The following is a 13,379-nucleotide window of genomic DNA, read 5'->3' on the forward strand; positions in this document are numbered from 1 at the left end:
TTCTCCTGCCTCAGACTCCTGAGTAGCTGGGACGACAGGTCCCCGCCACCACGCCCGGCTAAGTTTTTGTATTTTTAGTAGAGACGGGGTTTCACCGTGTTGGCCAGGATGGTCTCAATCTGCTGACCTCGTGATCCACCCGCCTCGGGCTCCCACAGTGCTGGGATTACAGGCTCGAGCCACTGCGCCCAGTCTATTTATTTTATTTGATTATAATTTTATTTTATTTTATTTTATTTTATTTTATTTTTTGAGGTGGAGTCTCGCTCTGTCACCCAGGCTGGAGTGCAGTGGCGTGATGTCAACCCACCGCAACCTCTGCCTCCCGGATTCAAGCGATTCTCCTGCCTCAGCCTCCCAAGTAGTTAGGATTACAGGCGTCTACCACGCCCGGCTAATTTTTGTATTTTTAGTAGAGACAGGGTTTCACCATGTTGGCCAGGCGGGTCTCGAACTCCGGACCTCAGGTGATCCACCCACCTCGGCCTCCTGAAGTGCTGGGATTACAGGCATGAGCCACTGTGCCTGGCCCAACACAGATCTTAAGTCTGAATAGGAAATATTTACAATCGGCTGGGTGTGGTGGCGCACGCCTGTAATCCCAGCTACTCAGGAGACTGAGGCAGGAGAATCGCTTGAACCTGGGAGGTGGAGGTTGTGGTGAGCGGAGATCACGCCACTGCACTCCAGCAGCCTGGGCGATGGAGTGAGACTCTGTCTCAAAAAAAAAAAAAAAGAAAAAGAAAAGAGAGGAGACACATTTACAATCTAGTCCCTCTCAAGCCTGCTAACTGGAGGCCTCATCTGCTTGATAAAACCTGGGTCTCCAACCCTATACCATCATAACCTACTGTGATTCCATCTCAGACCTGACTGACCAGCACTCCTCACTTCCCAAGCACCTATCCGCCAAATATATTAATTAATTATTAATTATTAATTATCGTCCATTATTATTCAATTATTAATTGTCATCACCATTAATCGATTATTAATTACCACCAATTAATAATTAATTATTAGTTATCATTAATTAATACTTATTAATTATTAATTAATTAATTTTTGAGGCAGAGTCTTGCTCTGTTGCCCAGGCTGGAGTGTAGTAGTAATGTAATCTCAGCTCACTGCAACCTCCACCTCCTGGCTTCAAGCAATTCTCCTGCCCCAGCCTCCTGAATAGACGGGATTACAGACCCCCACCACCACACCCAGCTAATTTCTGTATTGTTAGTAGAGACGGGGTTTCTCCATGTTGGTCAGGCTGGTCTCGAACTCCCAACCTCAGGTGATCCGCCCGCCTTGGTCTCCCAAAGTGCTGGGATGACAGTCATGAGCCACCGCGCCCGGCCTTTATTTATTTATTTATTTATTTTTGAGACAGAGTCTTACTCTGCTGCCCAGGCTGGAGTGCAGTAGTGTAACCTCAGCTCACCGCAACCTCGCCTCCCAGGTTCAAATGATTCTCCTGCCTTAGCCTCCTGAATAGCTGGGATAACAGATGCCCACCACCATGCCTGGATAATTTTTGTATTTTTAGTAGAGACGGGGTTTCATCATGTTGGTCAGGCTGGTCTCGAACCCCAGACCTCAGGTGATCCGCCCGCCTCGGCCTCCCAACATGCTGGGATGACAGGCGTGAGCCACTGTGCCTGGCCTCAGCCTCCTGAGTAGCTGGGATTACAGGCATGCGCCATCACGCCCGGCTAATTTTTGTCTTCTCAGTAGAGACGGGGTTTGCCATGTTGGTCAGGCTGGTCTCGAACTCCTGACCTCAGACCTGCCTCAGCCTCCCAAAGGGCTGCGATGCTAGGTGTGAGCCACCGTGCCTGACTCTCAGTTAAGAATTCTTGCAAAGACAGTTACAATATTTTTTGGTTTACAAAGGCAAAACCTTTCCAAAAGTGTCCGTGTGTTGTGAAAATGGTTAAATCAGGCCGGGCGCAGTGGCTCACGCCTGTAATCCCAGCACTTTGGGAGGCTGAGGTGGGCAGATCACGAGGTCAGGAGTTCAAGACCAGCCTGGCCAACATGGGGAAACCGCATCTGTACTAAAAATACAAAAATTAGGCCAGATGTGGTGGCTCATGCCTGTAATCCCAGCACTTTGGGAGGCCGAGGCGGGCGGCTCACCAGGTCAGGAGATCGAGACCATCCTGGCTAACACGGTGAAACCCCGTCTCTACTAAAAATACAAAAAATTAGCCGGGCGTGGTGGTGGGCGCCGGTAGTCCCAGCTACTCGGGAGGCTGAGGCAGGAGAATGGCATGAACCCAGGAGGCGGAGCTTGCAGTGAGCCAAGATCACACCACCGCACTCCAGACTGGACAACAGAGCGAGACTCTGTCTCGAAAAAAAAAAAAATACAAAACTTAGCCAGGCGTGGCGGCGCGTGCCTGTAATCCCAGCTACTTGGGAGGCTGAAGCAGGAGAATCACTTGAACTCGGGAGACAGAGGTTGCAGTGAGCTGAGATTGTGCCACTGCACTCCAGCCTGGGTGACAAGAGTGAAACTCTGTGTCAAATAATAATAATAAGGCCGCTTGTAGTAGCTCACACCTGTAATCCCAGTACTTTGGGAGACTGAAGTGGGCGGATCACCTGAGGTCAGGAGTTCGAGACCAGCCTGGCCAACATGGTGAAATCCCGTCTCTACTAAAAATGCAAAAATTAGTTGGGTACGGTGGCACGTGCCTGTAATCCCAGCTACTGGGGGTGCTGAGGCAGGAGAATCACTTGAACCTGGGAGGCAGAGGTTGTAGTGAGCTGAGATCATGCCACTGCACTCCAGCCTGGACAATAGGCTGAGACTCCATCTCAAAAAAAAAAAAAAAAAAAAAAAAAAAAAAAATCAAATAATAATAATACAGAAATAAGAAAAAAAAAAAAAAGAAACTAACACTGTTGCATTTTTCTGTGTTTTGCTTGATTGTTTCAGATGGAAGGGCAAAGTATGTTTCCATGATTCCACCTTGGCTGAACATCTCTGTCCCTACTTTCATCACCGTCCCACAGCCCACCATGGATGTGCAGCTGTAATCCCTGTCGTCCCAGCTACTCAGGAGGCTGAGGCAGGAGAATTGCTTGAACCCTGGAGGCGGAGGTTGCAACGAGCCGAGATCGCACCACTGCACCCCAAGCTGGCAACAGAGTGAGATTCCCTCTAAAAAGAAAAAAATTGAGATGGTGAGAGTTTTTATGTTTGTACCCTCCAAATCTCATGTTGAAATGGAATCCCCAACGTTGGGGGGTGGGGTCTGGTGGTAGGTGTTTGGATCACGGGGTGAATCCCTAGTAAATAGCTTGGTTCAGGCCCTAAGGTAATGAGACAGTGAGTGAGCTCTACTCTGTGAGTTCGTGTGAGAGCTCGTTCTTTTACCATCCTGGCTAACACGGTGAAACCCTGTCTCTACTAAAAATATAAAAAATTAGCTGGGGGTGGTGGCGGGCGCCTGTAGTCCCAGCTACTCAGGAGCCTGAGGTGGGAGAATGGCCTGAACCCGGGAGGCAGAGGTTGCAGGGAACCGAGATAGCACCACTGCACTCCAGCCTGGGCGACGGAGCTAGACTCTGTCTCAAAAAAAAAAAAAAAAAAAAAAAAGGCCCTGGCATTCCTCTTGCTTCCTTTCTCACCGTGTAATTCCTTCTATCCCTTTGCCTTGGGCCATGACGGGAAACCCTCCACCTCCAGTTCTCAGTTCTCTGTTTCCCTCCTATGTCACCTTCAGATGACATTGAGCATTTGTTTATTTATACTTCCCTGCCCTTTCCAGAAACAATGGTCCCGTGAATCCTTAACCTCCAGTGCTAAGCCCAGAACGTGGCCCTGAGGGATGTGTTCACAAGACCAAGCTCTGAGATTCATCCCAGCACCTGTAAGCGGCTTCCTGGAGGTGTCTGTCCTGGTCTGTGAACATGGGGATGGTGACATCTCTTGCTTGATGAAAACACGGCCCAGAGAATGTCACTGCTTGAACAGATGTAGCCTTGTCTGCACCATCTCCTTGTTCCTTGCTGGGAAGCCCCAGTTCTTTGCCTGCTGCCATGACGGGAAACCCTCCACCTCCAGTTCTCAGTTCTCTGTTTCCCTCCTATGTCACCTTCAGATGACATTGAGCATTTGTTTATTTATACTTCCCTGCCCTTTCCAGAAACAATGGTCCCGTGAATCCTTAACCTCCAGTGCTAAGCCCAGAACGTGGCCCTGAGGGATGTGTTCACAAGACCGAGCTCTGAGATTCATCCCAGCACCTGTAAGCGGCTTCCTGGAGGTGTCTCTCCCGGTCTGTGAACACGGGGACGGTGACATCTCTTGCTTGATGAAAACACGGCCCAGAGAATGTCACTGCTTGAACAAATGTAGCCTTGTCTGCACCATCTCCTTGTTCCTTGCTGGGAAGCCCCAGTTCTTTGCCTGCTGCCATGACGGGAAACCCTCCACCTCCAGTTCTCAGTTCTCTGTTTCCCTCCTATGTCACCTTCAGATGACATTGAGCATTTGTTTATTTATACTTCCCTGCCCTTTCCAGAAACAATGGTCCCATGAATCCTTAACCTCCAGTGCTAAGCCCAGAACGTGGCCCTGAGGGATGTGTTCACAAGACCGAGCTCTGAGATTCATCCCAGCACCTGTAAGCGGCTTCCTGGAGGTGTCTCTCCCGGTCTGTGAACACGGGGACGGTGACATCTTTTGCTTGACGAAAACATGACCCAGAGAATGTCACTGCTTGAACAGATGTAGCTTTGTCTGCACCATCTTCTTGTTCCTTGCTGGGAAGCCCCAGTTCTCTCTTTAGAATGAGGGGTTTGGGCTGGGCAGGGACTTTCTGACCTGAAGTTTCCTCTTAGCTGAAAACAGCTGTGGTTCCTGGTGTCCTTAGCCTCTCTTTTCTCAGGGGCAGGGATGGGTGCCAGGAGAGGGAGTGGTATGAGGTAAAGCTCAGAGACAGAATTTAGATGGTGGGTTGGGCGTGGTGGCTCACAGCTATAATCCCACCACTTTGGGAGGCCAAAGAGGGGCATTTAATAAATCCACACATTGGCCACTTGGAGTGGCTCGTGCTTGTCATCCCAGCACTTTGAGAGGCCAAGGCAGGTAGATCACCTGAGGTCAGGAGTTTGAGAGCAGCCTGAACATCACGGTGAAACCCTATCTCTAGTCAAAATACAAAAACTTAGCCGGCGTGGTGGCAGGCAGCTGTAATCCCAGCTACTCAGGAGGCTGAGACAGGAGAATCGATTGAACCAGTTTTTGTATTTTTAGTAGAGATGGGGTTTCACCATGTTGGTCAGGCTGGTCTTGAACTTCTGACTTCGTGATCTGCCTGCCTCGGCCTCCCAAAGTGCTGGGATTACAGGCATGAGCCACCACACCTGGTATCTATCTATCTATCTATCTATCTATCTATCTATCTATCTATCTATCTATCATCATCATCTGTCTACCTATCACCTACCATCTATCATATCTATAATGATCACTTATTATATCAATTATTCTTTTATTGCATCTATTATCTGTCTATGTCTCTCTTTGTATCTACTCTCTCTCTATATATAGATAGATATCTATATAGATAGATCACCTATCTATCCTAATCATTTATTATATCTATCATCTAAATTTTATCTATCTATATGTCTATCTATCGATCTATCATCTACCTGTCACCTACCATCCATCATGTCTATAATGATCACTTATTATATCAATTAATCTTCTATTCCATCTATTATCTGTCTATGTCTCTCTTTGTATCTACTCTCTCTCTATATATATAGATAGATATGTATATAGATAGATCACCTGTCTATCATAATCATTTATGATATCTATCATCTAAGTTTTATTTTATCTATCTATCTATATGTCTATCTATTGATCTATCCTCTGTCTACCTATTACCTACCAACCAACTATCATGTCTATAATGATCACTTATTATATTGGTCCATCTTCTATTCCATCTATTATCTGTCTATCTGTCGATCTCTCTATCTTTATCTATCTATCTATCTATCTATCTATCTATCTATCTATCTATCTATCTATCTATCTCTATCATGTATGTATCTATGTATCTAGGTATCTATCTATGTATGTATCTATGCATCTATCTATGTATCTATCTATCTATCTCTATCATGTATGTATCTATGTATCTATATATGTATGTATCTATGTATCTATATCTATCTATGTATCTATCTATCATCTCTATCATGTATGTATCTATGTATCTAGGTATCTATCTATGTATGTATCTATGTATGTATCTATCTATCTATCTCTATCATGTATGTATCTATGTATCTAGGTATCTATCTATGTATGTATCTATGTATCTATATCTATCTAGGTATCTATCTATGTATCTATCTATCATCTCTATCATGTATGTATCTATGTATCTATCTATCATCTCTATCATGTATGTATCTATGTATGTATGTATGTATGTATCTATCTATCTATCTATCTCTATCATGTATGTATCTGTGTATCTATCTATGTATGTATCTATGTATGTATCTATCTCTATCATGTATGTATCTATGTATCTATCTATCTATGTATCTATGTATCTATGTATGTATGTATCTATCTATCTCTATCATGTATGTATCTGTGTATCTATCTATGTATGTATCTATGTATCTATCTATGTATCTATGTATCTATCTCTATCATGTATGTATCTATGTATCTATCTATCTATGTATCTATCTATCATCTATCTATAATGGTGATTTACAGGCCCGGGAGAATTCTGCCCCCAGGGGACACTTGGCAATGTCTAGAGACAATCACAAGAGAATGACAATGTGTGGACATCCTTGGTGTCGGTCCTGGGACGTTTGCTCCCGGCCCCCGGCGTGTGGATCCCAGGAAGGCTACTCAACAGCCTCCAGTGCCCAGGACGGCCCCACCACAGAGAATCCTGCGGCTCCAAATGTCAGCAGTGCCGAGGTTGCAAATGCCCCATCCTGCTTGTCGGGGACAATATCAGTTTGCGTTTTCTTTTTTTTTTTTTTTCTTGAGATGGAGTCTTGCTCTGTCATCCAAGTTGGAGTGCAGTGGCACGATCTCGGCTCACTGCAACCTCCGCCTCCCGGGTTCAAGCGATCCTCCTGCCTCAGCCTCCTAAGTAGCTGGGATTAGAGGTGTGCACCAACACACCTGGCTAATTTTTCTGTGTTTTTAGTAGAGACGGGGTTTCACCGTGTTGGCCAGGCTGGTCTCGAACTCCTGACTTGGTGATCTGCCCGCCTCGGCCTCCCAAAGTGCTGAGATGACAGGCGTGAGCCACCGTGCCCAGCCTCAGTTTGCTTTTTCTGCTGATAATGGCTCACTTTCCCTGTGGCCCCACATTCCTCTGTCCACAGACCATCCCTCCAGCCACAGAAGGAAGGAGGGTGTGACCCCAACCCCTTATCTAGCAACAGAAGGAGCTGTGGCCGGGCAGCTCCCTAGAAGCCGGAAACCTGCAAGCTTTCTGGGGAGGGTGGAGCCCATCGCCTTGCAACGTCTCTTTTCCCAGAAGTTGAAGCACACAGACTCTCAGGCCTGTTTCCAAATCATCCGAGTTACAATTTCTCAACTTCCTGAGGACGGAGCGGAGCCGCGATCCTTCCCGGGGAGGGAGAATGTGGTGGCCCCATCTCCCCCGTTCCGAGGTGGCAGCTGGTGTCTGGACCAGGGGAAGAAGACGCTGGTGGCAATAGATTTTTTTTTCTTTAATTAATTAATTTATTTATTTTTGAGACAAAGTCTCGCTCTGTCTCCCAGGCTGCAGTGCAAAAAAGTCACCATTTTTGTATTTATTTATTTATTTATTTGAGACAGAGTTTCACTCTTGTTGCCCAGGCTGGAGTGCAGTGGTGCGATCTCAGCTCACTGCAACCTCCGCCTCCCGGGTTCAAGCGATTCTCCTGCCTCAGCCTTCTTAGTAGCTGGGATTACAGGCACGCGCCACCATGACCAGCTAATTTTGTATTTTCAGTAGAGACGGGGTTTCTCCATGTTGGCCAAGCTGGTCTCGAACTCCTGACCTCAGGTGATCCACCTGCCTCGGCCTCCCAAAGTGCTGGGATGACAGGCGTCAGCCACCACGCCCGGCCTTTATTTATTTATATTTCTTGAGACAGAGTCTCCCTCTGTGTCCCAGGCTAGAGTATAAAAAAGTTACCATTTTTGTTTTTATTTATTATTTATATTTTTTGAGACAGAGTCTCACTCTGTCACCCAGACTGGAGCACAAAAAAGGCACCATTTTTGTTTTTATTTTTATTTATGTATTTATGTATTTATTTATTTTGAGACGGAGTTTCACTCTTGTTGCCCAGGCTGGAGTGCAATGGCGCGATCTCGGCTCACCGCAACCTCCGCCTCCCGGGTTCAAGCAATTACACCTTGCCTGGCCTATTATTTATTAATTTATGTATGTGTTTATTTATTTTTGAGATGGAGTCTTGCTCTGTCTCCCAGCCTAGAGTGCAAAAAGTTTCGCGCTTTTGTTTTTATTTACTTTTGAGACAGAGTCTCACTCTGTCGCCCAGGCTGGAGTGCAGTGGTGCAATCTCGGCTCACTGCAACCTCCGCCTCCTGGGTTCCAGTGATTCTCCCACCTCAGCCTCCTGAGTAGCTGGGATTACAGGTACCCACCACCAAGCCCGGCTAATTTTGTATTTTCAGTAGAGACGGGGTTTCTCCATGTTGGTCAGGCTGGTCTCGAACTCCTGACCTCAGGTGATCCACCTGCCTCGGCCTCCCAAAGTGCTGGGATTATAGGCGTCAGCCACTCCGCCTGGCCTTTATTTATTTACATTTGTTGAGACAGAGTCTCCCTCTGTCTCCCAGGCTGGAGTACAAAAAAATTACCATTTTTGTTTTTATTTTTATGTATGTATGTATTTATTTATTTTGAGACGGAGTTTCGCTCTTGTCGCCCAGGCTGGAGTGCAATGGCGCGATCTCGGCTCACCGCAACCTCCGCCTCCTGGGTTCAAGCAATTACACCTTGCCCGGCCTATTTATTATTTATTTATTTATCTATTTATTATTTTTGACACGGAGTCTTGCTTTGTCTCCCAGGCTGGGATGCAAAAAGTTTAACGTTTTTGTTTTTATTTATTTATATTTTTTGACACGGAGTCTCGCTCTGTCTCCCAGGCTGAAGTGCAAAGAAGTTACTGTTTTTGTTTTATTTATTTATTTATTTAATTTTTTGAGATGGAGTCTCGCCCTCTCTCCCAGGCTGGAGTGCAAAAAAGTTACCGTTGTGGTTTTTATTTATTTTTATTTACTTATTTATTTATTTTGAGACGGAGTTTCACTCTTGTTGCCCAGGTTGGAGTGCAGTGGCATGATCTTGGCTCACTGCAACCTCCGCCTCCCGGGTTCCAGTGATTCTCCTGCCTCAGCCTCCTTAGTAGATGGGATGACAGGCGTCTGCCACCACACCTGGCTAATTTTTGTATTTTCAGTAGAGACAGGGTTTCACCATGTTGGCCAGGCTGGTCTCGAAACTCTTGACCTCAGGTGATCCACCTGCCTTGGCGTCCTGAAGTGCTGGGAATACACGTGTGAGCCACCACACCCGGCCTATCCATTTTTATTTTTTGAGACAGAGTCTCACTCTGTTGCTCAGGCTGGAGTGCAGTGGTGCAATCTTGACTCCCTGCAACCTCCACCTCCCGGTTTCATGAGATTCTCCTGCCTCAGCCTCCCGAGTAGCTGGGATTACAGGTGCCACCCACCACGCCCACCTAATTCTTTTTTTTTTTCTATTTTTAGTGGAGACGGGGTTTCCCCATGTCGGCCAGGCTGGTCTCGAACTCCTGACCTCAAATGATCCACCCACCTCAGACTCCCAGAGGGCTGGGATGACAGGTGTGAGCCACTGTGCCCGGCCCATTATTATGGTTATTTCTTGATGATATGCTAAATAATGGGTGCTTTATTCAGACTTCCCCTTTTTAGACCACAGAGGGTGGCATTTGTAAACTGCTGGGATTGTAGCACTGAGGATGACCAGAGGATGAGTGGGTTTTAGCGCGCCTCTTTATTGTAGCCTGTTTTATCAGCGAGATTTTTAATGACCTGTATTTTGTGCTGACCTCTTGTCTCCTTCTGTGACTTAGAATGCCTTAACTGTGGGCTGGGCGTGGGGGCTCACCCCTGTCATCCCAGCACTTTGGGAGGCCGAGGGCCGGCGGATCACCTGAGGTCGGGAGTTCGAGACCAGCCTGACCAACATGGAGAAATCCCATCTCTACTAAAAATACAAAAATTAGCCAGATGTGGTGGTGGGCGTCTGTAGACTCAGCTACTCAGGACGCTGAGGCAGGAGAATCGCTTGAACCCAGGAGGCGGAGGTTGCAGTGAGCCGAGATCGTACCATTGCACTCCAGCCTGGGCGACAGAGCAACACTGTATCCCCAAAATTAATAATAATAATAATAATAATAATAATAAAAGGCCAGGGACGGTGGCTCACGCTTGTCATCCCAGGACTTTGGGAGGCCGAGGCAGGTGGATCAGGAGGTCAGGAGTTCAAGACCAGTCTGGCCAATATCGTGAAACCCCGTCTCTACTAAAAATACAAAAATTAGCTGGGCATGGTGCAGCTGTGGTCCCAGCTACTTGGGAGGCTGAGGCAGGAGAATTAGTTGAACCCGGGAGGCGGAGGTTGCAGTGAGCCGAGATGGTGCCACTGCACTCCAGCCTGGGTAACAGACCGAGACTCTGTCTCAAAAAGAAAAAACAAAATTAATAATAATAATAATAAAAGAATGCTTTAACCGTCTGAGAATGCAGCCCTGCAGGTCTCAGCCTCAATTTACCCAGCCCTTCTTCAAGTTGGATTTGCTGTAGGTTGAAACGACTCTGACAGTGCCACCTGCTGACCGGGGCCTCAGGGCATCCTGACTCCTAACTGCCAAGGGGGACCAGATTTTCTGGGCTAGGAGCTGCCAGCCACAGGCCCCTTTTCTGCCCTGTGGCTCCATCCCCACATCCCAAATCCCTGTTGCAACTTTTTCTAGCGTCCCAGTTTGCCCAGGAGGATTTGCAGAGCGCTTCTGGCCCCTAGTGTCCAAAACTTCCAAATCTAAGGCAAGTCCCAGAGGACGGCTGCTCGGGGCCTCGCCTTAGCTGTCTCTGCAGGGACAAAACCTCACCCATGCTTATCATTGCTTTTTTCCTTTTTTTCCCCTCAAGACAGAGTCTCGCTCTGTCGCCCAGGCTGGAGTGCAGTGGCACGATCTCGGCTCACTGCAACCTCCGCCTCCCAGGTTCAAGCCATTCTCCTGCCTCAGCCTCCTGAGTAGCTGGGACTACAGGCGCCGCCACCACACCCAGCTAATTGTTGTATTTTTAATAGAGACGGGGTTTCACCGTGTTGGCCAGGCTGGTCTCGATCTCCTTGCAACTTCCATCTCCCAGGTTCACGCCATTCTCCTGCCTCAGCCTCCTGAGTAGCTGGGACTACAGGCACCACTACACCCAGCTAATTGTTGTATTTTTAGTAGAAATGGGTTTTCACCATATTGGCCAGGCTGGTCTCAATCTCTTTGCAACCTCCAACTCCCAGGTTCATGCCATTCTCCTGCCTCAGCCTCCTGAGTAGCTGGGACTACAGGCGCCCGCCACCACGCCCGGCTAATTGTTGTATTTTTAGTAGAGATGAGGTTTCAGCACGTTAGCCAGGCTGGTCTCCATCTCTTGACCTTGTGAACTGCCTGCCTCAGCCTCCCAAAGTGCTGGGATTATAGGCGTGAGTCACCACACCCAGCCCATGCTGGTCACTTCTATTTAAAAAAAAAGACAGCCGGGTGCGATGGCTCACGCCTGTAATTCCAGCACTTTGGGAGGCCGAGGAGGGCGGATCACGAGGTCAGGAGTTCAAGACCAGCCTGACCAACATAGTGAAACCCCGTCTCTACTAAAAATACAAAAATTAGCCGGGCGAGGTGGCGGGCGCCTGTAGTCCCAGCTACTCGGGAGGCTGAGGCAGGAGAATTGCTTGAACCCGGAGGCGGAGGTTGTGGTGAGCTGAGATCGCACCACTGCACTACAGACTGGATGACAGAGCGAGACTCCTTCTCAAAAAAAAAATAAAAAAAATAAAAATAAATAAATAAAAATAAAAAATAAAAAAAGAAATAGGCTGGGCATGGCGGCTCACGCCCGTAAACCCAGCACTGTGGGAGGCCAAGGCAGATGGATCACCTGAAGTCAGCAGTTCGAGCCTGGCCAAGTTAGGGAAACCCAGTCTCTGCTTAAAAAAAAAAAAAAAAAAAATTAGCAGAGCATGATGGTGCACACCTCTAATCCCAGCTACTTTGGGAGGCTGAGGCAGGAGAATCACTTGAACCCAGGAAGTGGAGGTTGCAGTGAGTGGAGATTGTGCTACTGCACTCCAGCCTGGGTGATAGAGCTAGACTCCTTCTCAAAAAATAAATAAATAAATAAATAGATAAATAAATAAATAAATAAATAAAAGTAAAAAAAGAAATAGGCCGGGCGCGGTGGCTCACGCCCGTAATCCCAGCACTGTGGGAGGCCGAGGCAGGTGGATCACGAGGTCAGGAGCCAGGAGACCAGCCTGGCCAACACGGTGAAACCCCATGTCTACTAAAAATACAAAAATTAGCCAGGCGTGGTGGTGGGCGCCTGTAATCCCAGCTACTCGGGAGGCTGAGGCAGGAGAATCGCTTGAACCCGGGAGGCAGAGGTTGCAGTGAGCCGAGATTGCGCCACTGCACTCCAGCCTGGGCGACAGAATGAGACTCCGTCTTCAGAAAAAATAAATAATAAATAAATAAAAAATAAATAATAATAAATAAAAGAAGAAAAATAGGCCTAGCACGGTGGCTCATGCCTTTAATCCCAGCACTTTGGGAGGCCGAGGCAGGAGGATCGCTTGAGCCCAGGAGTTCAAGGCCAGCCTGGGCAACACAGCAAGACTGTCTCAAAAAAAAAAGAGAGAGAGAGAGAAAAAAAAAGCAGAAAAAAAAAGCTGCTACTAATTTGATTCTGCCACCACTAGGAAAAAGATAAAAGCAACCTACATATATTGTCATTCCTGGTTCTGACATCCCTGGAGGGCAATCTGGAGGAGGTGTCTGGTGTCGTATTTAAGAGGGCCAGGGACAGCTGTTTTGGTTTTTCAGTTTGGGTGGAATTCCCAGGACCAACAGGCTTTTTTTTTTTTTTAATTTGAGATGGAGTCTCGCTCTGTCTCCCAGGCTGGAGTGCAGTGGCACCATCTCAGCTCACTGCAACCTCCACCTCCCAGGTTCAAGCGATTCTCCTGCCTCAGCCTCCCGAGTAGCTGGGATTACATGTGTGAGCCACCACACCCGGATAATTTTTG

The sequence above is a fragment of the Macaca nemestrina genome, chromosome X (genome assembly GCF_043159975.1).
Source record: "Macaca nemestrina isolate mMacNem1 chromosome X, mMacNem.hap1, whole genome shotgun sequence".
NCBI lineage: Eukaryota > Metazoa > Chordata > Mammalia > Primates > Cercopithecidae > Macaca > Macaca nemestrina.